The 26,902-nt window shown below is 36.0% G+C and overlaps 1 protein-coding gene across 3 annotated transcripts in view; it reads right to left on the reverse strand.

The window, feature by feature from the left end:
* The window catches only part of LOC141462072 (uncharacterized), a 50,647-nt gene that overhangs the window by 22,127 nt on the left and 1,618 nt on the right, over nucleotides 1–26,902 (reverse strand). The window lies entirely within an intron of this gene.

Consider the following 26,902-nt stretch of genomic DNA (forward strand, 5'->3'; position numbering starts at 1 on the left):
TTGAAACAGTAAAAAATGCTCAGACCTCAAACTTCATTTCATTTTTCATAAACATTTTATGTCCACTCGTATGGGCACCATTAGCAATGAGATAAACTTGTAATTCTATAATGAAAAAAAAGCAGATCATTTATTATGTTCTAATAAATCTTTAATTTCTCGTGAGAACTAACTGTAAAATTACTTTTATTTGGTTATTGAACGGTAAGCCTCGCCATAAAAACAGGCGATTAACTTTATTGCTTTTAAAGTGAGAACAATATTGTCGTAAGTTGTTGTTGGTTTGGATAATTTATAACATGAAGTGTTCTTTGTTTGTTCTACGTATTTTGTACTTAACGTTTTTTTTTCACTTAAAACTCGTCACAATTTTAGCTCTGTATTTCAGATTTTTTTTTTGCTTTTCACATTCAGAGCCCTTTCAGATAATCTAAATAAACATTGCTGGAGTTTTATTGGCTATAATGGATTTTGAAGGTCATCAGGGCCTTCAAAATTTATAAAATGAATTCATTATCGTAATTTACCGTTTCCAACTAACTATAGTTATGGAGATTTATTTTATTTTCACTTTCCTTAATACTAATAATTATTATTTTGTAATAGAACATCTGGTTGAATATTTGCAGATCTTCAATTAATTACGAGAGGAAAGGATTGTTGGACGATTGCTAGAGAATGTCTACCACTTCAATGTAACCTTTTTTTTTTGTAGGTGCTCCTCGTTTTGGTTACCTTTATCTGGAGTAAACTACCAAAGATCCAGGTACATTCAAAGAGTAAATACAGTGGGTCAAAAAAGTATTGGCACACTTTTATTTATAATATATTTGTAAATTTAAAGTTTCAATTTGCTGGGTAACATTAATATTTTGTCATCATACCATTGGCAGCATTGATAGCTTGCAGTCTTCTTGACATCGACAATACAAGACTTTGAGTAATCTCTTGTCCAATTCTACGTCCTTCTTTTAACAAAACTTCTTTCAAATCATTTTTGGGAGAAATTTTATTCTTTCTTACTTGGAGGTCCAACAGATACCATAAGTGCTCTATTGGATTTATATCCGGAGACAGTGGTGGCGTTTTCAATTGCCTGGGAACGTTGTACAGCAACCATTCTTTTGTTTTATATGCCGTTATGTTTGGGGTCATTGTCTTGTTGAAAGATGAAAGTTTCTCGTATAATCTCCAGTTTTTCGGCGCTACTTTTTAAATTATGCAGCAAAATAACGACATATGCTACGGCATTCATAATATTGTCAATGAAGGCTAAGTTTCCTACACCATTCCATGACATACACCCCCCAAACTAAGGACACTACCACCTCCATGTTTTATAGGACGGCCTTACATGTCTAGCTTGAAACGTAGTGTTTGGTTTTAGCCATACGTACCTACGCCCATTAGAGCCGAAAATGTTAAATTTACTTTCATCTGAACAAATGACATTCTTCCAGAATTCTAGGTCCTTATATACACTCAGTAAAAAAAGTCTCTGCACAGCAGTGTATAAGTTATTTCATGAACAAATATAAATATTAGGATTTTGTTTTTAAAAATAAAGGAAATGTATTTTTAAAGAGTTGATTATGAAGTTTATTTTCCATTTACAAGAAACAATTAATTTTAATAAGTTAGTGACAAATTCAGTGATGGCCTCAAAATTGAGAGCAAAAAAGTCTCTGCACACAAAGTTTTTTATCTGATATTGTTCAAATTTATTTATTTCAATAACTGGTGGGAGGCCACCTTTGTTTCGAATTACTTCTCTCAAACGATTCTGCATTGAGCTGACTAACCTTTTCCTCAATTCGGGGGTTAGTTTCAGCCATTCTTCTTTTAAAAGGGATTTCAGCTCTTCTCTGTTTTTTATCTTGACTTTTCTGATCTGACGTCCCAATTCATCCCAAAGGTGCTCAATCGGGTTCAAGTCTGGAGATTGAGGAGGGGTTCTGAGCAGACGGGGGGCATGATATAATAGCCATTCTTGAACTTTTTTAGCTTTATGCTTGGGGTCGTTGTCGGACTTTTCCTCTCCCATCTGACCCACGAACATTAAATTTACTTTCGTCTGAGAAAATTACGCGTTCCCAAAATGAAAATGGCTTATTGATATGCTCTTTAGCAAATTCCAGTCGAAGGCGCTGATTTTTTTTACTAATATAGGGCTTCTTCCTTGGAACTCGCCCATGATATCCCCATTTTTTTAGACAGTTCCTAATGGTCTGGGGGGTAACATTAACATTGTAGCCACTATGGATCATTCCTGCAAGTTCAACGGCACTGGTTTGGGGTTCTAGTTCAACAGACCTCACTAGTGCCCGTACATGATTTGATTCAAGTTTAGAAGGACGACCAGAACGGCACCGATTTCTCACAGAACCCAGCTCTTGAAATCTTTTGACAATATGTCTTACACTGGAGAACCCTAAGTTGACCATTTCTCCTATTCTTCTATAAGTATGTCCCTTTTTTCTCAAATTTACAATAAGTTCGCGGATTTCATTAGAAACTTCCATTTTATAAGAGTTAAGTTTCAAAATAGCGCACACAATAACTGGGAACGTTTCATACAAAATACTAACACTAAAAAAAATAGATAAATCTGAGACAAAAGTGACCTTTCATCTTTATTTTGATTTTATTCAACTGTGTGCAGAGCCTTTTTTGTTTATGTATTCTGGTTTATTTTTGTTATTTATGAATTATTTTTTTCAGTTATATTCTATTGATATTTCACTTATATATCAACAAACTAGATTAATTTCTGTTTTAAACAACATATACTTTATTCTCGTTATCCCATCATTAACACTATTTTAAGTACTGCGAAAAATTCTCTTATGGATGTGCAGAGACTTTTTTTACTGAGTGTAAGTTTTCGCAAACTCAACTCTTTTTTCTGCGGTTTATTTCCGTGATGAAAGGTTTTTTCTTCTTTGAACCCTCCCATAGTAATTATATTTATGAATCACATTTCGCTGGGTCTGTAAGCAGAAGGTGGCATTGGAAGTTGATGCGACCTCTTCTGCTATCATAGCGGCTGATGAAGTGGGGATGTTGCTCAACAATTCGGTGGATAATCCTTTGTTCTCTCTCACAAAATTTCGATGGTCGTCCCGAGCGCGGTTTGTTTAAAACCGAACCTGTACTAAAACTAATATCCAATCTAGTCGCAATTTGTCAGTAGCTAAATCCTTTCGAATGGTTAAAGTATCAAAATAAAAACGATCAATATGTTTTGACTGAATCTAATAGTAAAGAATTAAAACTGTGCCAATACTTTTTTGACCTTTGGATTTTACATATTTTTATATACTTTGAATCAGCTTTTAAATTTACATCTCTAATTGCTACCACGATATTTCACTCAAACTCTAGTTTAATAAAATTTGTAAATTTAAATATCCTTCAGTATGCATTATTGACAAAAGAAAAATATAGTAGTGTGCCAATACTTCTTTGACCCATTATATATTTTTTAATTTTCTTACACCATTTTTCTAGTTTGGTTACTCTTTATCATTTAGATCAGGGGTAGCCAAACAAGTCGATCGACGATCGCTCGCGATGTCTGGGGTGGAATTCCGTGTACCATGGACATAAATACGAAAATGAAATTATAATTTTACAAACTGACTTAATCTTACAAGCCAAAAAATTTGAAGATTTTTAGAAATATGTCAACTGAGAAAAAAATATCCCAGTATCACCAAATGTAGCGAATATTTATCTATTCTTGATTTCGGATCTACATAACCTATGCGAATCGCCATTTTCATACTTGAAACTAACGTTCTGTCCTGACTGATTCCCATACTGAAGACTCATTATTATTATCTCTGTCAGGATATACACCTACGAGGGTCGTTTGAAAAGTCCGTACAAAGTCAGAGAGATAGCACCACTGGCGCGTATCGAGGTTATGTTTAGTTAGTAGCATCTCTTGGAAGAACACACCCCAAGTTTCAGCCAGATCGGTCTATTTCTTTGTGTTTGGCATTCGTTTGAATCGAGGAAGTCGAGTGATTTTCAAAAAATGGACGAAAAAGAATTTCGTGTGTTGATTAAACACTACGCCTCAGGAGACTAAAGAGAAGCTTGATAAACATTATGGTGACTCTGCACCTTCGATTAGAACAGTTTATAAGTGGTTTCAAAATTTTCGGAGTGGCCATATGGGCACAAGTGACGCTGAACGTTCTGGACGCTCTGTTGAGGTTACTACTCCAAAAATCATTGATAAAATCCATGATATGGTGATGGATGACAGAAGAGTGAAGGTGCGTGAGATTGCTAGTGCTGTGGGCATCTCGAATGAACGGGTACATAATATTTTGCATCAACATTTGGTCATGACAAAGCTATCCGCAAGATGGGTGCCGCGATTGCTCACGCTTGACGAAAAACGAAATCGTGTGAAGTGTTGCAAGGACGGTTTGCAGCTGTTCCAGAAGAATCCGCGGGACTTTAAGCGTCGTTTCGTCACTGTGGATGAAACATGGATACATCACTACACTCCTGAGACCAAAGAACAATCTAAACAATGGGTTACCAAGGGGGAATCTGCGCCAAAAAAGGCGAAGACCGTTCCTTCGGGCGGAAAGATTATGGCGACTGTCTTTTGGGATTCGCAAGGAATAATCGACTATCTGGAAAAGGGTAAAACTATTACAGGTGCATATTATTCATCGTTATTGGACCGTTTGAAAACCGAGCTGCAAGAAAAACGCCCACGATTGGCCCACAAAAAAGTCCTTTACCATCACGACAACGCACCAGCTCACACCTCAGCAGTTGTGGTCGCAAAATTAATGGAAATAGGGTTCCAACTCGTTTCACATCCCCCCTATTCTCCAGACTTGGCTCCCTCGGACTACTATTTGTTCCCCAATATGAAGAAATGGCTGGCGGGAAAAAGATTTTATTGAAACGAGGAGGTGATTGCAGAAACGAATGGCTATTTTTCAGTCTTGGACAAATCCTATTATTCGGAAGGGATCAACAAACTAGAGCAGCGTTGGACGAATTGTTTAAGCCTAAAAGGGGAGACTATGTTGAAAAATAAAAAATGTTTACCCCAAAAAATTAAGTAGTTTTTATTTTTGCACGGACTTTTCAAACGACCCTCTTACTTGAATGAGAGCAGTGACCAATTAAGTGACAAAAATTTGTTTAAAAACCCTAATCATCAAGACCCATTGATAGTGTGTAAATTTCTTATCTTCGGATGTCTTTACTCCAGTGTCGGTGCTATAGTTCCCAAGATTTCTTACCTAGCTGGTCATTACTTTGTCTGGATTGCTAGCAACTTTTCTGTTAAGATGATGTTCATCTTCTTTTGTGTCCAGTGCAACTGGCAAGAACTGTACAAGTTTAGCTATTGCGTGTAACGCGGAGATTCAGTTTTTTTTTGGCGTAAATACAAAAATCATTTTGAATAATTTAGAATCGAATTCGTGTGTAGCATATGATGTTCTTTCCAATAAGGGCAAACTTATAGCTGCATCAGTTTTACGGCTCCTCTGGTTTGTTCACTGGCTGATAATTTAGATTTCCTGTAAAGGAACTCAGTGTTTTTTCAGCTAACAAGTATTGTGGTACTGGGTTCGATTTGCTGCACGCAAAGCTAAGGTGTATTGTTTGGTTAGTGGACTCGCTTTTCGGTCTAGGTCTTGGAATTTATTTAATGGTTAATAAAATTAATTTACAGTAAAGAGTATGTTTGCTAGTTGCATCCGTCCATGACACCTAACTTGGCAGTTGGACATTAAGCCCGGCTAAAAAAAAAGGCAAAAGGCATAGATTTCAGAGTACTGTTCAGAGTAATCTATAGGCTACAATTGATGGAACTCTTTCGGCTTCTTTTTGATTTATATCTGTTCATTCGGGCTTAACAAGTTCCATATCCAACAATAACTCATATTTATTTTTTGTGACAATGTTGAACTTTTTATAGTTTTATCTATATGTTCCAATTTTTGTTCTTTTGCTTCCTTCCTCTATTCTTGAAGCATTTTCATCAGTTTTCCAAGGAATCGTCCTTGTTTAATGTAAATAATAAAAATAAAAAGAATGTACAACCGCCTTGGCAGATGAAACCTCAACGCTGGTTTGTACTTCATTCTAATAAAGCTAGAAGCCCACTGAAGTAGATTATCTGTGAGACTTCATTAACAAAACAGTTTACAGTCACTACTCCGGAAATTATTTCTAATCTGACAGTGCCTCTTTGATAGGTAAAAGTCAGTCAGCCAATGTCTAATTTTAAATAAACTTATTATTCATGTCCAGGAGTTTTTAATTAATCCAGTCTAATGGTACTGGTAAACATTTTTAATTGACGATTGTTTCCATTCAGATCGTGCAATCTGGGGCCAACTCTAGGTAACCCCGAGCACCGATTTCAGAAATCTTTGCTGGGGCATTTATAAACTCTGTTACTCAGCAGCTCGTAAACTAATAGAGTTTTGTAATAATAATAATAAGGGAAGGGATTAGCTTCTGCGGTTAGAGTATTGGATTCCCACGCGGAGGTCCCGAGTTCGAATCCAGCTGCTGACCCTTAGATTTTCTCTTCCTAGGAGCTTCTTACAGCTTACTACCCGGTGATGGACAATGTTTCTGTAACGAGAGCTCCCTAATTTTGGAGGTGCACATTTATGAATGAATGTGGTGAGATGGTTTATTAGCATTATCCATTGACGCATTGATGTCCGCCTATGTTCAGAAGAGCGAAAGAATGGCCATGAACCATCTCCTGTCGACGTTGTCACCAACTATACCACGCAAACGCCATAAAATATGGCTCCCTCGTCTAACACTAGAAGTAGGTTTACTTATCCGACAATTTGGTTACTTTATCCTGTACATAAGCACTCAAAATCATCCACATCTTGATCTAAAAATTTAAAAAAGCTTGCTTAGTGTTCGAATCCCCTTCTCTTTCTATTCAATATTATTCAACAAAAGACACTCGTTGCAAAAATAGTCAATGAGTAGAAAACTGTCTTTTAAATGATAATATGGTACTTTGTAACAGTTTTTGATAAGAAAACTTGAAAAATTTCAATATCCAAAGAATAAGACCATCGGGCGCAACTAATCTGAGACAGATCTACGCGGACGCTAAGTAACACGCACATAACTCACGAGTAAAAAACCGACAGGTCTTCCGGTTAGAAGAAGGTAAAAGAGGAAGCTACTGAGGGCCATGGCTCATTCTAAGGAATACCTGAGTTGCTATCAACAAGAAAATGCCCTCTTCATCTCACAGACTAAATGCGCTCGATGGAGGGTTTTAAATGCATTTTTTTTCCATGAAAAATATACAGTGAAATTTCTCGATAAGAATTTGAAATAAAAATAAATAAGCATTTAAGTTTAAAATATTAACATTTATTTAAAGAGAATTTCACTGAAATGTTCATTAATTTGACTTTATATGTGTTTACAGGTAGTGCGGAAGATTTAATGTTCCGGAAGTGATTGAACGGAGAAAGTGTGTTGTTATCATTCACTTATAGTCAAAAGAAATTGTAGTTTTTTCGGAAGTGCGCATAGAAAAAGTTCGAGTTGCGTGTTTTTTTTTGAAATTACGAATTCAAAAATGAGAAATAGTTCCTTTAATTACAGTTTGTTAGCTTTACACAAGATATAATTTAAACTGTGTCAAGTGTTGTGAGGAGAGATTTACTAAGGGCTGCAACAGATCGGTGCATATCCCATCTTTCAGCCAACACCAGGTAGGCTTTAAGGAATGTAGTGGTCATATTTAAGTAGAATTTAATTTGGTCCGCCATTGGATTAGTTCATTAATTGTAAAAAGGGACAAAAAGAAATTATAATTCCATCTTAGGCATTTTGTAAAAATTTTAAATTCACTAGTATCCTACCCTTACACTAGACTAAAAAGAACAGTACTAAAACAGACGCTATCGACTACTTAAAAGACTTTTAGACGAAAGATCAAAACTCTCTCTGGACAACAAAAGACTGATTTATACTTCTATTTTGAAACCCATCTGGGCGTATGGAATAGAGCTGTGGGGGTTCAACCAAACGCTCCAATCTCTTCAATCTAAAATATTTCGAACTATTGTAAACGCTCCATTTTATGTCTCCCAACCTGGACCATACACACAGACCTTAACATTCCTTTTATCACCGAAGTTGCTGAAAACACGATACCAGAAAACTCCACTTCAGCCTGCAATCTCATATAAATCCTCTAGCTCAAAATCTTGCTTCAAGAACACTTCCTGGCAACCCGGACAAGACGTCTTAAAAAGACAGTCTGGCCTCGTGATCTCCTTTCTAGTGAAGAGATGTGACTAACAGTCTAATGTTTTGGGAGTGTTTACCATTGGGTAACTTCTCCACTCGTTTGCTTCATTTGTTATTCTGTTATCACTTTTACTTATAGCGCTAACGCGCTGATTGTAGCACAAATAAACGCAAAAAAAGCTAGTATCTTACTGGGCTTCGCAAAACACTGAATTTTAGCTATGGACACGTCTTAACATACAACGGATAATTTAGTGGACGCGCATCGTAGTTGATTGGCGATGTTTTCATCGAGCAACTTTGCTGTGACACTTTGTTTCTACCAGGTTTAATTTGGAAAAATAATTATTCGCAGCGATAAGTACACTGCTTCACAAAAAAAGTGGCGCACTTTAAAAATGCGTTATTTAATAAAAAATGATCTAAAAGAAATAAAAACCTTTAATTTAACAAAAAAGTACTTCTCGGCAAAAAATGAGTTTGAAAAAAAAGTATTTCTTCCGATTAAAAAAAGAGAAAAAGAATTTTAGTAACGTGTATTGCTCGCATTACTGCATCCAATCTCCTCGGCATACTCCTTATTAAATTTCTCACGAAATCTTGTGTTAATTCCTCCCATAACTCCACCAGAGCACCTCGCAACTCTTCTAAGCTCCTGGGAGGATTATTTCTCCATCTTAATCGCCTACCCAGCTCATCCCAAAGATGTTCAATTGGATTTAAATCCGGGCTGCGTGCTGGTCATCTCAGAATACGAATGCTAGTATCCTGTAGATATTGAACAACACAGGCGGCAGTGTGTGGTCTGGCATTATCTTGCATAAAAATAAAATTTTCCCCAATAAATGGTGCATAGGGTATCACATATTGCTGCAAAATTTCCCTCACATACAAATCTGCATTCAAGATTGCCCTGTTGAACACGTGAAGCTCAGTTTAAGCCCCCATAGAAATCCCAGCCCACACCATCACAGAACCACCTCCGAATGGTAGTCTACCAGAAATATTGCACGGAGCGTAGCGCTCCCCAGGCCTTCGGTAAACTCGTCGCCTCCCATCAGGTGCGTAGAGAGCAAAACGGGACTCGTCTGAAAAGGGAACGTTTCTACAATCGTTCTCAGACCAGTTGCGGTGTTCCCTAGCAAACTCTAGACGGGCTCTCCGATGGTCTACGGTGAGCAATGGTCCTATGGCTTGCTTCCTAGGGCGTAAATTCATTTCAGCGAGCCTTCTTCGTACAGTTTCGGCACTGACTGAAACTCCACGAACAGTAAACAGTGTTTGAGCAGTTTCAGAAGGAGTTGATGTACCGATTTCTCAGAGTGTGAATTCTAATAAATCGGTCATCAAGTGCTTCTGTGGTTCTTGGTCGACCCGAACCTTGTCTGCGAGTGCAGAGGCCTGTCTCCCGGTAACGATGGATGGCTCTACGGACGGCGGTCTCAGGCAACCCTAACGTTAGTGCTGCGTACCGCTGACTCCGTCCATCCTCAACTATTGCAATAATACGGGCCACTTGCTCTGAAGTAATCACCATTTTCTGAGAATTTGCAATGCTTTCAGCTTGAAAAAAGTCGAAACGCAACTGTAGAGGTCAATAAATTTATTTACTGTTGAGGTAAAGTTCACGTTGTTGTTTACACAAAGACCGAAGGGGATTAAACGAGGAATTGCTTCTCTATTTACAAGAAACTTTGGACCTTGATTCGATTAATTGTTCCCTGATACGTTATGAAAATAATTAAAACTAATAATCTTTCCCCAAAATGTGATAAAACAAAAAATAAACGCTTTTTTCATAGTGCGCCACTTTTTTTGGGGAGCAGTTTAGTTCCAAATGCACTTGTTTTGACCAATATAGCAATTGTCAGAATGTCAGATTGATGTCAGACAGCGAGTCCAACGTATCCAACAATCTCTGCCGCCTCTAAGAGTAAAATACTTTTAAGTTGCGCGCGATTTTCAAAAGTCAAATAATTATTTTTTTATTATGTTTTCAGTAAAAATTAAAAGTCTTATGAGGGAAGGGATTAGCTATGAGGTTAGCATACTGGACTCCCACGCGGAGGTCCCGGGTTCGAATCCAGCTGCTGACCCTTAGATTTTCTCTTCCTAGGAGCTTCTTACAGCTCACTGTCCGGTGATGGATAGTGTTGTCTGTAACGAGAGAACACTGTCCGGAGGCCGGCAGTGCACTGGAAAAAGCTTCGGGCGCTAATAACCTCAGCCGTTGATGCGCCAAAAAAAAAAAAGAAAAAAAGTCTTATGTTACAACCGTCTATAGTCTAAATGTCTAAAGTAATATAGACAGCTGAAAACTTTAATTGGGCCGCAAATAGGTCTTCAAATGGGCCGCGGGTTGGGGCATGCCTGCCTTAGACCATTAGTAAGGGTCTCTTCAGAAATGATTTTCTTATAATGAGAATAGACGTCGTTAATTGTTTGTTTTATTACGTTTTATTAATTTTTTATTGTTTATAGGAATTCAAAAAGCAGAAAGAAAAATGGGAAAAATCATAAAAATGCACAAAATAAACCATTAAGTCCACACTTTTGGCCTCTATATGTTAATAATCATTTATAAGTGAACTGACTTTACGGGACATACAGCGGGTTCATCATATGTATTTCTCCTCAAATTTTATTACCTATAATCCATGGAATTATAATTATTTTTAATAAACTTTAATATGGCCACTAGAATATCCTTCTTCGGAACATCAAGTCCATGTAGTGCAGAATCGGTAAGTCCATTTTGTTGCTAAGCATGTAAATAGATAATCATAATTTCATTTATTTATTTTTCAGGCTATTAATATATTTGTGTTTTTTAATTATTTATTATTAAATTCGGAACTTTTACGGTCCTCGAACATACATATTCAGAGCAAACGGTGCCGTGACTTTTCATAGTTGTTAGTGTTAATAGTGCAGAAAGTGCTTCTTGCGAATTTGAAATATTGCGTCACAAATCCAAGTACTGTTGCCAAAAAAAAAGTATTAATTGAAAAGTGTTGAGTATTAAAAAATAAAAACACATCCTAAAATAAGGTTAACAACGGTTGGAAAGTAAATGCATGGACGCAAAGAAGTACATTTTCCGTTGTATTAAAAAAACGATTTCCTGCTCCGGACAGGAAGTAAAAATAATTTATTAAGCGGGGAAAAAAATAAATCTTTTCAGCGCTAAAATTGTGATCTACAGAATTTGAATGAATGAATAATCTTTATTTCACATTTAAGTATATACATACTTATGTATGTACATAAGGAGTTCCAGTATAATACTATAACCTCCAAAATATCTATTGTTACAAAATAAAATACAAAATAAAAGTACAAGTAAATAATGAGGGGAAAAACGATGATAAACCCTTAGCCTCCAAGAAATGTTTTATTTCAGGGAGTCCCTAACTCTTCTGTGCACCGTGTTCAAACTATAGTCCTCTATTAGTCTGCATAGGTGGTTGTGACTGGATTCACACTTGCTGAAAAAAACCAGTAGCGAGGTACTTGATGTAGTGCTCTACATAGTCCAAGTTGGTGTTAGAGTGTAAAGTCTATAATACGCGTGTAGCGGGGAGAAGTTGTCACAAGCCTGAGTTTATTTTGTATGATTTGCAGCGAGGCGATATTGGATCGACATGCCAAACTCCAAGAGGGACAAGCATAAAGTAACATGGGCCTGACCCATGTACAGCAGGAGTTTATTCTCTGGGGACAGTTTAGAGTTCCTGCAGAACAGCGGGAATAGTACTCGAATGGCTGACTTACCCTTTATTGACTCTGTCCTTTATGTGGGGGGTAAAGGTCAGCCCACGATCCATTATTACTCCAAGGTACCTGATATTGGCAGCCCACGGCACAGACCGTCCCTCGAAGTGGACATGTCGATAAACAGAATTTGGAATGATATCTAATTGCTTTGTTTCTTTTCGAGTTGATCATGCTAATTGTCTTGAGGAATACATTGCTCATGGGATGTTATCCCAAACTGTCGACTCCCTGTCCTTAAGGATTAGGGATTAAGGATTAAAATAGCGGGGCCCGGGACCTGTGCCCCACGGCACCGCAGCCAAAAATAGGTTTTTTGTGCCTTCCCACTTTGGATGTAGTAAGCTCTCCCCTACTAAAGAGGTTGAGGAACATTCCCTACTAGCTCTTTTTGCGCTACTATCTCCTTTGGCAACGCAATCGAACAAGTGAGAGGCCGTTTCCTCTTCTTCCTGACACAATCTGCACAACAGTTACGAGCTAATAAGTCCCCACCTTGCACAGATCCTTCCTGAACCTACCATGCCCTGTGAATAGGCTTGTGATTAGAGTAATCTGATTTTTGCCGAAGCACAGAAGAGTCTCTTTGGCTCGTTTGTTTACACAAGCCAAGGCATCATCGTGTACTAGCGTCCTACAAGTTTCTTTTGATTTAGAAGAAAAGTTTTCTTCAGTGTATTTAGAAGTATAATTATTATTTATAATTATAATTATATAATTAATGCCCAAATGGTATAAGTCCAAAAGTTTTTTTTTAAGATGCTGCCATTGTCCCAACAAATACTTCCGTTTTATTTACATATCCTGTACAATATCTTGTTCTGTTACAGAGACTACATATTTTGAAAAAAGACATTACACACTTTTCTGATCAAATTAATAAACCAAAAATTTTTTAAAAATGAATGTATTTAAATAACATTAATAAGTAGCCAAGCGGTAAGAGGCGAGTCCTGTAAAGCTAAATATGTATTGTGGTAACTGGGTTCGATTCCCCCGTCTTAGGCCTTGGATTTTATTTAATGATTAATAAAAGAAATTTTACAGTAAAGTATGTTTGCTAGTCGCCTAATTTGGTAGTTGGACGTAAGGCTGCCTGAAAAAAATAGGCCAATTACTTTACTTTTTACAATTATCTTTATATTCAAGTTATACGAGGGTCGTTTGAAAAGTCCGTGCAAAGTCAGAGAGATAGCACTACTGGCGCGTATCGAGGTTATGTTTAGTTAGTAGCATCTCTTGGAAGAACACACACTAAGTTTCAGCCAGATCGGTCTATTTCTTTGTGTTTGGCATTCGTTAGAATCGAGGAAGTCGAGTGATTTTCAAAAAATGGACGAAAAAGAATTTCGTGTGTTGATTAAACACTACTTTATGAAAGGCAAAACGCCTCAGGAGACTAAAGAGAAGCTTGATAAACATTATAATAACTCTGCACCTTCGATTAGAACAGTTTATAAGTGGTTTCAAAATTTTCGGAGTGGCCAAATGGGCACAAGTGACGCTGAACGTTCTGGACGCCCTGTTGAGGTTACTACTCCAAAAATCATTGATAAAATCCATGATATGGTGATGGATGACAGAAGAGTGAAGGTGCGTGAGATTGCTAGTGCTGTGGGCATCTCGAATGAACGGGTACATAATATTTTGCATCAACATTTGGACATGACAAAGCTATCCGCAAGATGGGTGCCGCGATTGCTCACGCTTGACGAAAAACGAAATCGTGTGAAGTGTTGCAAGGACGGTTTGCAGCTGTTCCAGAAGAATCCGCAGGACTTTAAGCGTCGTTTCGTCACTGTGGATGAAACATGGATACATCACTACACTCCTGAGACCAAAGAACAATCTAAACAATGGGTTACCAAGGGGGAATCTGCGCCAAAAAAGGCGAAGACCGTTCCTTCGGCCGGAAAGATTATGGCGACTGTCTTTTGGGATTCGCAAGGAATAATCCTCATCGACTATCTGGAAAAGGGTAAAACTATTACAGGTGCATATTATTCATCGTTATTGGACCGTTTGAAAACCGAGCTGCAAGAAAAACGCCCACAATTGGCGTCCTTTTCCATCACGACAACGCACCAGCTCACACCTCAGCAGTTGTGGTCGCAAAATTAATGGAGATAGGGTTCCAACTCGTTTCACATCCCCCCTATTCTCCAGGCTTGGCTCCCTCGGACTACTATTTGTTCCCCAATATGAAGAAATGGCTGGCGGGAAAAAGATTTTATTGAAACGAGGAGGTGATTGCAGAAACGAATGGCTATTTTTCAGTCTTGGACAAATCCTATTATTCGGAAGGGATCAACAAACTAGAGCAGCGTTGGACGAAGTGTATAAGCCTAAAAGGAGACTATGCTGAAAAATAAAAAAGGTTTACCCCAAAAAATTAAGTAGTTTTTATTTTTGCACCGACTTTTCAAACGACCCTCGTATTTATGCATACAATTTTCATTTGCAAGTTTCTCGAGCTCATATATTCGATTTACTTATTTATTTTTTTGTGTTTGTCGAGGACCATCTCCAACTTTTAGACCTTTATAGGTTAAAGCAGTTGTATAAATAAATAACATTAATTTTCTTACATTAAAAAATAACTCCGCCTTTTGACCTTTTAGCAGCTGAAAAAGATAAGAAATTTATTCATCGTAACAGACGTATTCTTTCGAGTTATCTAAATCCATATTTTTTTTATCTCCACGTTTCGTCCTTGATGTCCTTGTAAAAGTCATGTTTTATTGGTATCTACTTTAACAAATCTATCATGTCCTTTTTCTGTTCTACTATTAGGGATACAATGATGAATGATTTATATTTTTTTTTAATTTTTGTTTTCTGAACTTAATTGCATTGACTTCTGAGCGCCGAAATTAATAAGTAATGGTACACTTAAGCGAAATTTTAAATTAAAACCCAAAATTTGTGAGTTGCCAGACTTTTCTTATTTAGTAACAGAAAATCAAATCTTTTTTTCCAAAAAAAACGTGTTTTTACTAAATTATTTACTTGAGTCCCCGTCCAAGACCAAGTAAAGTACAACCTCGGTTAACCGGCCCTCGGTTAACCGGGATTCCGGATTAACCAGGATCATGATGAGTCATCATAAGTACACCCTGGATTGGCGCCGAAACAAAAAAGTTAATTTTCGGTAGCGACAGGAAAATTTTTTGTCTTTCGATGTAACATACAGTAAAAGCTCCTTATTCGCGCTTCCTTCATTCGCGTTTTCACTATTCGCGGATTAAAAAAATGCGACCCAATTCCTATATTCCCGGAAGTACACTATGATAATAAAAGGATTCCAATAGGTATCCAACCCAATATCCTTTGTAAATGCCGTCAAATGGACTAATAAAAAAAGTAAAATAGATCTTATTACAACTTTGCCTAAAGTATGTTGTTAAATGATATCGCCGAGGACTTTGACATAAGCCGCCTTCGCCGCGATCGGTGATTTTGAGAATGTAAACGCACAGAATGAAAGCAATTGTTCGTGATCCAGCAATAGAAAAAATGGAAGTGGCGTTGTCATTATGGATCGAAGACCGCAATCAAAAAAGGGTGCCCCTGAGTGGTCCAATGGTCCGGGAGAAGGCAAAGTATCTTTACGCTCATTTTAAAGAACCTGATGGTAGTTGTAGTGGCAAGTTCAAACTTTGACTGTAAACAAAAGCTTTTAAAAACTGCCAAGCAAGAGAAAATTACAAAATTCTTCAAACCATTGCCTAAGCCTTAAGATAATTAATCAAAATGTTCAAAAACTTCAATTAAATTGATTTTTTTATATATTTGTTTTTTTTTTTTATTTTGTCAGCTAGGAACGTATCCCCTATAATCCCATATAAATTACCATTCCGTATTCACGGTTTCTGTATTCGCGGCATATTTATGGAACATATATCCCGCGAATAAAGAGCTTTTACTGTATAATTGGTAGGCGTGGCAGCAACTCTTTTATACCTGATTTTCTTGTAGGGTCATTATGTATGTTATGTATGTAAAAACCCTGAAGAAATCGTCCAGAACATCCGAGAAGGACGAACCGGAAGAAGGAAATGAAATCGACTGTAGAAGAGGAATGGTCACCCAGGAATATTCCCTGGATGCAGCATCGAATTCAGTTGCTGAATTGATAGAATTTTTTGCACTATAAGAACATTCCAACCAGTGACCAAAGTCGTGCTTTTTAAATTGCGTACACTCATCAGAGAGTGGTCGTTTTTTGATAAAAAAAAAAAAAGTAAACAACACTTGAAAAGTATTTTTCAAAAAGTTGAACGGCAAAAAAGTAATACTGTGTATTCGGTTTAACCGGGATTTCAGTTTTCCGGGATGGGTATAGCAGGAGGTCAGCCCCGGTTAATCGAGTTGGAAGTTGGACGTTAAATCCTGTCCGAAAAAATAGACGATTAATTTGCTTTTTATTATTATTAATTTTATTAAGAGTGGAGGATAGGTAACAGAATTCATAAAAATGTACAAATATCATAAAAATTTGTCGTGTCCAAAACACCCAGACTACTGAAATAATGTTCACAAGCGCGATGCGTGGGCGAAGATTTACGCCAACCTGTCCTATGCAGGAATAGCTTTTAGCAATGTTGTTCTCCTTTACTTTTTTTTTTTATTACGCTCCAATAAATATTCTAAATCATTCAGATGCTGTGTCATTTTCTTGTACAGATCACTGTCAGATCGAGGTTTTAAATTTTAGCTCTTAAATAAAAAGTGTCTTAAGGAATAATGAATTAAGGAGCAGCTGATGTAAGAGAATGCACATGACTGAAAATTGCTGATATACGAGGGGGTACCCAAAAAAAACCGGAATTATTTTTTAAAAGCTATTTATTTACAAATTTTTTACAGAACAACCTTATCCCCTTCAAAATACTCTCCATTACAACTAATACATTTGTCCCACCGGTGCTTCCACTGTTCGAAACATGTTTTGTAGTCATCTTTAGAAATGGCTGACAGCTCCTTCTTCGTTTTTTTCTTGACCTCTTCAATGTTGTCAAATCGGTGACCTTTCATGCCCTTTTTCATGCGTGGAAATAAGAAAAAGTCGCACGGAGCCAGGTCAGGCGAGTAAGGTGCGTGGGGCAGCGGAACCATGCCATTTTTAGCCAAAAACTGTGTAACAGAGATGGCTGTGTGTGCAGGTGCATTGTCGTGGTGGAAGAACCAGTCTCCTGTTTGCCACAAATCGGGTCTTTTTTGGCGAACACTATTGCGCAATCTTTTCAAAACTTCCAAATACAAGGTTTGATTGACGGTCTGACCTGGGGGGGACAAACTCTGAATGGACTACGCCTTTGGCATCAAAAAAGCAAATCAGCATTGTTTTGATGTTTGACTTGACGACGACATTTTTTTGGTCGGGGTGAAGATGACGTCTTCCATTGGCTCGACTGTTGCTTTGTTTCTGGATCATAACCATAGCACCATGACTCATCACCAGTAATGACCTTTGACAGAAAGTCTGGATCAGTTTCAAGCTGTTGTTTCAAAGCACGACATGTTTCAACTCGATGTTCTTTTTGATTGTCAGTCAGAACTCGAGGAACAAACTTGGCAGCAACCCTTTTCATCCCCAAATCTTCCGTTAAAATTCGCTGAACCGAGCTCCAAGATAACCCACTACTCTCTTACAGTTGATCAATTGTCTGTCGACGGTCTGTGAACACCAGCTCTCGAATTTTTTCAACATTTTCGTCGATTCGGGCAGTTGATGGACGTCCAGAACGAGGTTTGTCATCAATCGACATGTCGCCATTTTTAAACCGAGTAAACCACTCGTATACTTGAGTTTTTCCCATAGCGTCATCTTTGTAAGCTGTTTTCAACATTAAAACACTTTCAGCAGCATTTTTGCCGAGTAGAAAACAAAATTTCAGAGCTGCACGTTGTTCACTTAAACTTGCCATCATAAAAAACGAAAAAAGAACAAAACAGCGCTGGAAAAACAATCACTGCAGATGAACAGAACAAGCCAGGCAGACAACACAGGCAGGACTGAACTGGCAAGGAATTGCGCTATACACGTCTAGCGGCAGAAATGCGTACTACATAAGCTCCATGCGCGGCAACGCAATTCCGGTTATTTTTGGGTACCCCATCGTACAGTGCCGAACAAAAGTCTGCATATACCCTGAAAATTTGTCTTTTATCTCGGTCGGAAAGGATATCTCGCGTGGCTTCTTTGAATAATGTTTGCAATGTTACGATATGAAAATCCTTGATTATTTAATTGTAACTATTAATCTGCGTTCTGACACAGGAATTTCCTTTCTTTGGTGAGCCATTTTAAACAATAATAAATTCTTAACTCAGATCCGCCTATATTCACGTTTCAACTATAACTAATAAATTTGTAAATATTAAGATTTACCCTAACTAGTAAGTATTATTATAATATTGAATATATCAATTGTGTATGTGGACTTCTGTTCAGGGAACTCCGATCTTTTTATTTATATGCAATGGGAGATGGCAGAGGTCTTTTCATCTCTCAGATATATATTTAGTAACAATAGTTACCAATGTTTAAATCATATTTTTACACTAATAATTCTTTATTTTGAAAATTCCCGAAATATTGAGGTGTATGTAGACTTTTGTTCGGAACTGTACGTAATGCTTGCCAGGCGTTACGTCACGATAGCCAAGCCGGTTCAAGGCGAGGACTATCAAAGCTAAGTGTGGTTAATCCCCGGTCTAAGGCTTTTCTAATTAATGGTTAATATCGCCTCCGTCGTCCCGCAATACCTAATTTGGTAAAGCCCACCTGCAAAAAAATTGGCATCACTTTTTTTTGCATTATACTAGCAAAAAAAAAAAAAAACCTGTATAATATAGGACATCTTAGGAAGGGGATTTTAGCTGAGTGATTAGCGAATGCTGGATTCCTCAGATCCAGAGAGCTGTTGATAACCTCCTGGTTAAATCTGGCTTGCAAGCCAGAGGAAGCACCTTTGAAGGCACAGTATATGCCTGAAAAGCTGCGTAAAGTGTATTATTACATTGGTCACTTAAATATGTGGCAGGAGGTTTCCAATTTTTTGGGGTAATTAAACGTAACTCTCCCAAAATTACCAAATAATTATTAAACCTTCTTGTTTGTAACAGAAGTAAAATTAGTTTTTAGCCATTTTGTGTATGCTTGAGCACATCTAAAGCTCTTAACATTTGACTATTCAATATATAATTTCAATCATATCCTTGTTTTAAATAAGTCAGTAAGAAGGGGACACATGGATACATCGGATCCACTTTTTATCTTGTATTATTTGTTTATAAAAGGATTTGTGTATGCAACTCCTTCTGTACAACTTTTTGGGAAAAACAGAATAAAAAAAATCACTTGCTTAGAAAAATCACTCGGAAAACGACTTATTTCCCGATATTAAGAAAAATACTAGCTTTACCGCCTTGGCAATATTTTTAGTAGAAAGGGTATGAAAAAATACATAAAAAATGACCAATCGCGTGCACTTCTTTCTCTTTGATAACAAGTTAAAAAATTGAAATATGATTAATAAATATCCAGATTTTTGAAATGGCCTAGCACCTTTAATTTTAAAAACATCAAATTGCGGTTTCCGGTTTCTTTCATAACTTTTTATACTCCTTAAAAATGTGTACATGAAAATTGGGGTCATCAGCGAACCCCTTACTTTTGGACGCGCGTCAGCCGCGTACACGGGCAGAAAACGAAAATCAAGTCACATATTCTGAAACTAGAGGTGACGGGCAACAAATCTTTTCTCTACCATTTTTTTTTTTTAGCTCAGATCGACCGTTTAAGCATGAAATGCATTTGAGCCGTCTTAAAATGAAAACACCCTGTATAATAAATTCCCAATTATAGGTTAACTATAATTTGAGATTAACTACTCATAAATGTTCCAATTTCTATTTTCTGTAATTTTTCATTGAAAAATTCATTTTTAGAGGCATTTTTGGGGAATTAGGTGGGGTGTAAAAGGCTTCCTCGTCTAATGTGTTAGTTTAGGATAATGGTATGTTTTACACACTATTATAATGCTTAGCAAAAAATATTGATTGATTGATTTAAAATATAAACATCAATGGTTAGCTGGTGGCAAAAAGAAATAATAATATTCTTGAATTAATCGTCCGATTTGGACATCCCAGACAATCATTTAAGTTTGTCAAATTTGAACATTATAACAATGTTTTAGTTAATTGAATCCTTGAAAATGGTTATAGTAAGACAAAAAAGTCCTAGTAAATTTTAACACCAGATTTTTTGCAGTAATATTACCAGAAGAATTCGTGATTAAGATATCGGTCTATAACCCTTCATCGGGCGCAGCTAATCTGTGAGATTAATGACCAAATATCAGTTAATTTCATCAAAAATGTTTTGGAAACGTATGATAAAATGTCAGTTTACTTCAATTTTTCTTAAAAAAAAAAAAAAAAAATTGTCAAGCAGAATAGAACATTAACGTGAATAGAAAAAATCACAGAAATCCCTAATTTGGAGGTGCACATATTTTGTGAATATGTTATAGTTTATTAGCATCATTATCCAATAAATTTTGGTGTCCACTTTGTTCAGAAGAGCGCAAAAAATGACCATGAACCATCTCCGAACGTTTCTGTACACTCTGTACATTCCTGTTGTCACCAACTACCACCTGGCAAACACAATAAAATATTGTGGTTTCCTCGTCTAACTCTTGAAGTAGGTTTACTTAACCGACAATTTGGTTACTTTATCCTGTACCATACCCACTCTAATTCATCCGCATCATGTTCGTCTAAAAATAAAAAAGCTTCATGTTCAGAGTCTGAATCTCCTTCTCTTTCTTCTATTCAATGTTATTCTTCAGAAAACACTCATTGCAGAAATAAAATCAATGAATGGGAAACTGTCTCATAAATGATAGTACTTACTTTGCAAAAGTGGAGAGTGTGGAACTGGCCCTGAACTTCTACCCCCCAAATCCCTTTTTGACCAGCAGAAATGCGTTGAAGGAGGATAATTTCGACTTTTTTTTTATTATATTTATCCTAGCCTTGCTTCCTTATCGCTTATCCGTCAGTATTTGGGGGAGATATTCCTCTCATCTTGATTTCTTGCTCAGTTCAATGAATTGGTCCCAGACTGATCTATTCTTGTCCAAGATATCTGGTCGCTGCTTGGAATTTTAGAAAAATAATACTCAATCAAATCAACTATCTCTGAATCTCCAATGTAATTTAATATTTATATTTGATTTTAATTTTATTTTTTTAGCCTTAAAATTACTCAGTCCAAACCAAACCGTGGCAGACGGTTCTCCTGGCTAAGCTTATTTATTTTTATTTTTTGTATTTTTTTCCAAAGGATGTGTATTTTGAATTATTATTATTATTATTATTTTAATTAATTTTATTATTATTACCGTAACAAGAATACGGCCATTATTATTATCGTAACAAGAATTACGGCCATTAATATTATTGTTACAAGAATTACGGCCATTAATATTATTGTTACAAGAATTACGTCCATTATTACCTTAGTAACAAAAATTACGACCATTATTATTATTATTATCGTAACAAGAATTATGGCCATTATTATTATTATTGTTACAAGAATCACGTCCATTATTATTATCGTAAGAAGAATTACGTCCATTATTATTATCGTAACAAGAATTATGGCCATTATTATGATCGTATCAAGAATTACCGCCATTATAATTATTATCGTAACAAGATTTATGGCCATTATTATTATTGTTACAAGAATTACGTCCATTATTATTATCGTAACAAGAATTATGGCCATTATTATGATCGTATCAAGAATTACCGCCATTATAATTATTATCGTAACAAGAATTATGGCCATTATTATTATTGTTACAAGAATTATGGCCATTATTATTATCGTAACAAGAATTACGGCCATTGCCCTTCAGGTAAAGCTTGTAATATGGCAACATTTAAGTATCTTATTTTCTTTACAGGCTTTTTGGGCTTATTACACAGAAATATAAACAACCTTTTTCTGTCTTTTTTCTATCTATTTGGCTGTTTTGGGTATTTGGAAGCATGGGTTCTTTCTACTGTACTTAGAGAAGCTTACGTTAAAGTAATAAAGTGGAAACTTGGCTCACTATAATAAGTTCTAGTACCGCCTACACACCTAGTTCTTTACGAGTTTGAATTAACCATATTTTTTGCACCGGCTGTATCAAATATCTTGCCTTTTAATATTGGCAGAAAATAAAATAACAGAATATCTCTTACTATATTACATTTCTCAAAGTATATTACTAACTCCTTACATTTTCTTCTAATTCTTAATTTTTATGAAACACATACTTAATTCTTATCAATATTATTCAAGTTACTAAATTCAGGAATTATATTGAAATGACAATTTACAATCATCAAGTCTTATAAAAACTATTAATAACTTTTACATAAAAAATTTAAATTTAGGTATCTTGCTGTAAAGTAACATTATAGTTCAGAATTAAAGGTTTTCAAGTGCTCATTTAGAAACACAAAAAATTATAAATTTAAATTTAAAACCATTGTTTCTTACCGTAGTTTAATTGCCAGTTTATCTCTGAAAGCTAAAAAAAAAATAGAACATTCAATAATTGGCAATTACGGTCAGCCGTTTCTTTAAATCTGGAATTTTAATTAAATATTTAATCCTTACTAAATTTATTAATTTATATTTCCTAATTAACATTTCTTAATTAATTAATGTTTGTTGGCTAAAAGTTAAATGAAAATCGTAGTAAGAGGGAAAAAGTTTAGAAAACAATCATAACCCCTCTGGCCAGTAAACAATTGTGGGGCGCGATGTTAATAACGCTTAAATCGTCCATGTAATCGTTACTTTACTTCATTCTTTCGAGAACTATGCCGTATATTGTTGGAAGTGGCACATTTACACTTTATTTACTTTTAACAGCAGTTTCGCATTCTTGTTTAAGAAAACAAGGTTGCGCCAGTATCCACCCATCTGTGCTAATACTACACTTAACGTTAGAAATGAAGCGAACATAAAATTTTTATTCTCTTTGGCGTTTAAATAACATTTTTTACTTTAAAATGCATTTTTTTTATTAAGCTATTAGTTCCATTTAAAAAAAACCTGGAACATGCAGTTTATGAGATGTTTATTCTTATAATAATTATTATAATTCCCCCGAAATTGATGATTGATTTGTCCTTTTTTGTATTTTATAATTTGGCCGCTAGAGTGTGCCAAAATTACATCCTAACTAATGGCAAGAACTTTTTTTTTAAAACCAATTTATGATTCTGTTGGAGAAGAATCATTTTAATGTATGTGAGGCAAATCCTTGGAAAGATTTAAAGTTGATTGATTCTTTGAACGGAATCAATATTAAATTGATGATCTTTAATCGCTTAATTCGTTACTCCATATATTATAATCCTTGATTACAGGCTTTTGAATGTTTTTGGCCTTCCAACTCATGTTTAAGACATCTTTTTTTGTTTCATAATTTGAGAAACCATGCATTTAAAGTATCGTAAAATGGAAACTATTCGACTAAAAATTCGTGTGAATATGTTTGTTATGTTTATTTCAGACATTTTTAAATATTATTTTCTCATTGTATAAAAACTGATACCATTTTTTGATTCCAAATTTATCTGTTCAGAATGAAAACGCTTTAAAAAATATTTATTCATATGCTGTATATAAATAAGCAGAATAATACAAATTTTTTGTTTCGGTTTGCCCAGGCCACGTGTGTGCAAAATCTTAAAATAAATAAAGTGAAATAGATTAAATAACACGTGCGTTTTTATTTACTTTTTTTCTTTATTTAATAAAAATAAAGTTCTATTTTATTAAATAAAGTTTTAATGAGCTATGAAAAGAAAAATGCGTATTAAATAAAAAAGTGAATACAACTTTACTCAGCATTAATATTTTAGTTTTAACCGAACATTGTGCAACACAAAGCGATTTTATTGTGTTGTTGAAGGGACGAGTTTGTTTACTGACTACTTCTAATCTTGTTCAGCTTTTATAAAACTGTTTTATTTTTAAGATTTTTTTAAATTTTCCGTTCTGTCCTGTACGGATGTATTTTGTTTGCTACACGTGTATTTATTACTGTTTATTACTAAAAAGGGGAAATTACTGATATTGAGCAAAGTATTCGATGTACAGTATTTTGCCCCCCAAAAAAAGAAAAAGATACCCAGAATTTTGTGGTATCTTGAGTTCCAAATTAGACGGAAATTGGACTAATTATTACCGTCGTGCGGGTGTGGCAGGTAGGTGAATTTTTGTTCACCTCGTCGCTAACGTTGGTTTCTTTGATGGAAGTTTAGCAAAAATACTTTCGCTGCTATTGCGATAACTTTCCACTTGTCGGAGTCAATTGAATTTAATTCCCATTGCAGATATTTTAAATAGTAAAATCATTTTAATTCAAACTGGTTGTATGTTATGTTAGTCTGTTGAAACTAAGTTCATCGCTGGCATCATCGTCAATTTTTTTAGAAAAATGTCTTTAATTATTTAAATTAATACCCGGCTAGTTTGTTGTCCGCATTTATCGCAGAAAAGGATTGCGATAAAATTTTCTAATTTTGAAATTCGACTAATGTTAAAAATCTATGGGATTTTTGACGGTGAAGTGGAAAGAGTTCACGGAATCCAGATAGCGTGACCGAATCGAAAGAGAATGGAATTCCTGATTGCCAAATTATGATGATGACGATCGAAATAAAAGATTTAATCTATTTCCGATCTATTGAAGCTCAGCACCGAATGTTTGTTGATATTCATCAAGCTTATTACGATACAAAATGGTTTTTTTAGTAACCTATTGGGTTGGTGCAAAAATAATGCAGGTTTTTATATGCCCAAAAAAAAAAATTTATTATAATTTGTATAAAACTAAGATTATTTATTCAAAATATGTTCCATCATTATCAACACATAGTTGCCAACGTGTCAGAAGCATTCTTATTCCAGTTTCTAAAAAATCTTTATTTAAACTCTCAATAAACTCGCGGAAGGCATTTTCGGTTTCACTTCGGTCGCTAAAATTTTTTCCTCTTAAGTAGTTGTCCAAATGTCTAAATAAGTGGAAGTCCGTCGGCGAGAGATCGGGGGAGTATGGAGGGTGCGGAAGTGTTTCATATTTCAATTCCTGAAGTTTCCTGAGAGTTGGCATTGCGATATGTGGCCTGGCGTTATCGTGAAGAAGAATTGGTCCTTTCCGATTCACCAATGCTGGACAAAGATTTTGCAATTTCCTATGCGTTTTGTCAATTTCTTGACAATATGTTTCAGCCGTGATTGTTTCGCCAGTATTTAGGAAGCTGTAATGAATAACACCTGCAGTAGACCACCACACTGTCACCATTACTTTTTTCGGGTGCAGGCTTGGTTTCGCGAAATGTTTTGGTGCTTCATCCTTGTCCAGCCACTGGCCTGACCGTCTCCTGTTGTCGTATTGGATCCATTTTTCATCACATGTCACGATTCGATTAAGAAATGGTTCATTTTGGTAGCGCAACAGAAGAGAATTGCAAATTTCAAAACGCCGATGTTTTTGGCTCTGGGTCAATTCGTGAGGTACCCACGTGTCGAGCTTTTTAACTTTACCAATTTGTTAGAGATGGCGAACGACTGTTGAGTGGTCAACACTAACTTCTCTCGCAAAGTCCCGAGTGGTTTTGCGAGGGTTATCTTCCACCAATGCCCTAAGATGGTCGTGATCAACAACAGAGGGCCTACCGCGACCTTCCTTGTCTTCGAGATCAAAATCTCCAACACGAAATTTTTGGAACCATCGCTGCACTGTACATTCACTGATGCTTCCTTCACCCCAAACAACATTGATGTTACGCGCAGTTTGAGCCGCACTTCGACCAAGTTTGAACTCGTAAAAATAAATTTGACGAAAATCTTGTTTTGACATGGTGAATATCGGAGGTCTTATCTCATACAAAATGGAACACAAACTAAACTGATATTTGAGGAAAAACAACATTAATAAACATTGTTTATAATCCATTACCTAGACTGGAGGATTATCTTTGTTTACTTGGCAAGCAGAAGTAAACAAAAGATGAAAGTTCAAAAACCTGCATTATTTTTGCACCAACCCAATAGTTTATGCATACACGAAAAATAATCATTGTAATTTAGAAGAGATTGTTACAAACCGCTGTGCGGTTAGCGTATTGAATTCCCACGCAGAAGTCCCGGGTTCAAATCCCAGCTGCTGGTCCTTAGATTTTTTTTTCTCTTCCTGAAAGCTTTTTACAGCTCACTGTCCCGGTGATGGACAGTGTTGTCTTTAACGAGAGAATACTGCGTGAAGGCTTGCCGTGTATAAAATTATTATAGTATTACCTAAGCGCCACGGTAGCCGAGCGGTTAGAGGCGAGACCGGTGAAGCTAATATGTATTGTGGTACTGGGTTCGATTCCCGGTCTAGAGGCCTTGGATTTTATTTAATGGTTAATGAAAGAAATTTACAGTAAAGTATGTTTGCTAGTCGCCTCCGTCCAGGACACCTAATTGGTAGTTGGACGTTAAGCCCCGCCTGAACAAATTGGCGATTACTTTACTTTACTTTATCTATCCTCCTTGCAATTAAGTAAATTTGGAGCCACCATCTTTTAAAGAATTGTAGGGAAATGAGTGTTCAAAACCATAAAAAGCGTGTTTTGAAATTGCCAAAAGTTTATTAGCGTGAAGCTTAATTGCAGGTGCGATGATGATTGTTTTGAAGTTCCAATGCCCAGACAAAGTTGACAGGTTGATAACAGCCCTTTTCGATTTTAAGAATAGATATAT

The sequence above is a fragment of the Rhodnius prolixus genome, unplaced genomic scaffold (genome assembly GCF_049639745.1).
Source record: "Rhodnius prolixus isolate KJV_2025 unplaced genomic scaffold, Rpr scaffold_12, whole genome shotgun sequence".
Lineage (NCBI taxonomy): Eukaryota > Metazoa > Arthropoda > Insecta > Hemiptera > Reduviidae > Rhodnius > Rhodnius prolixus.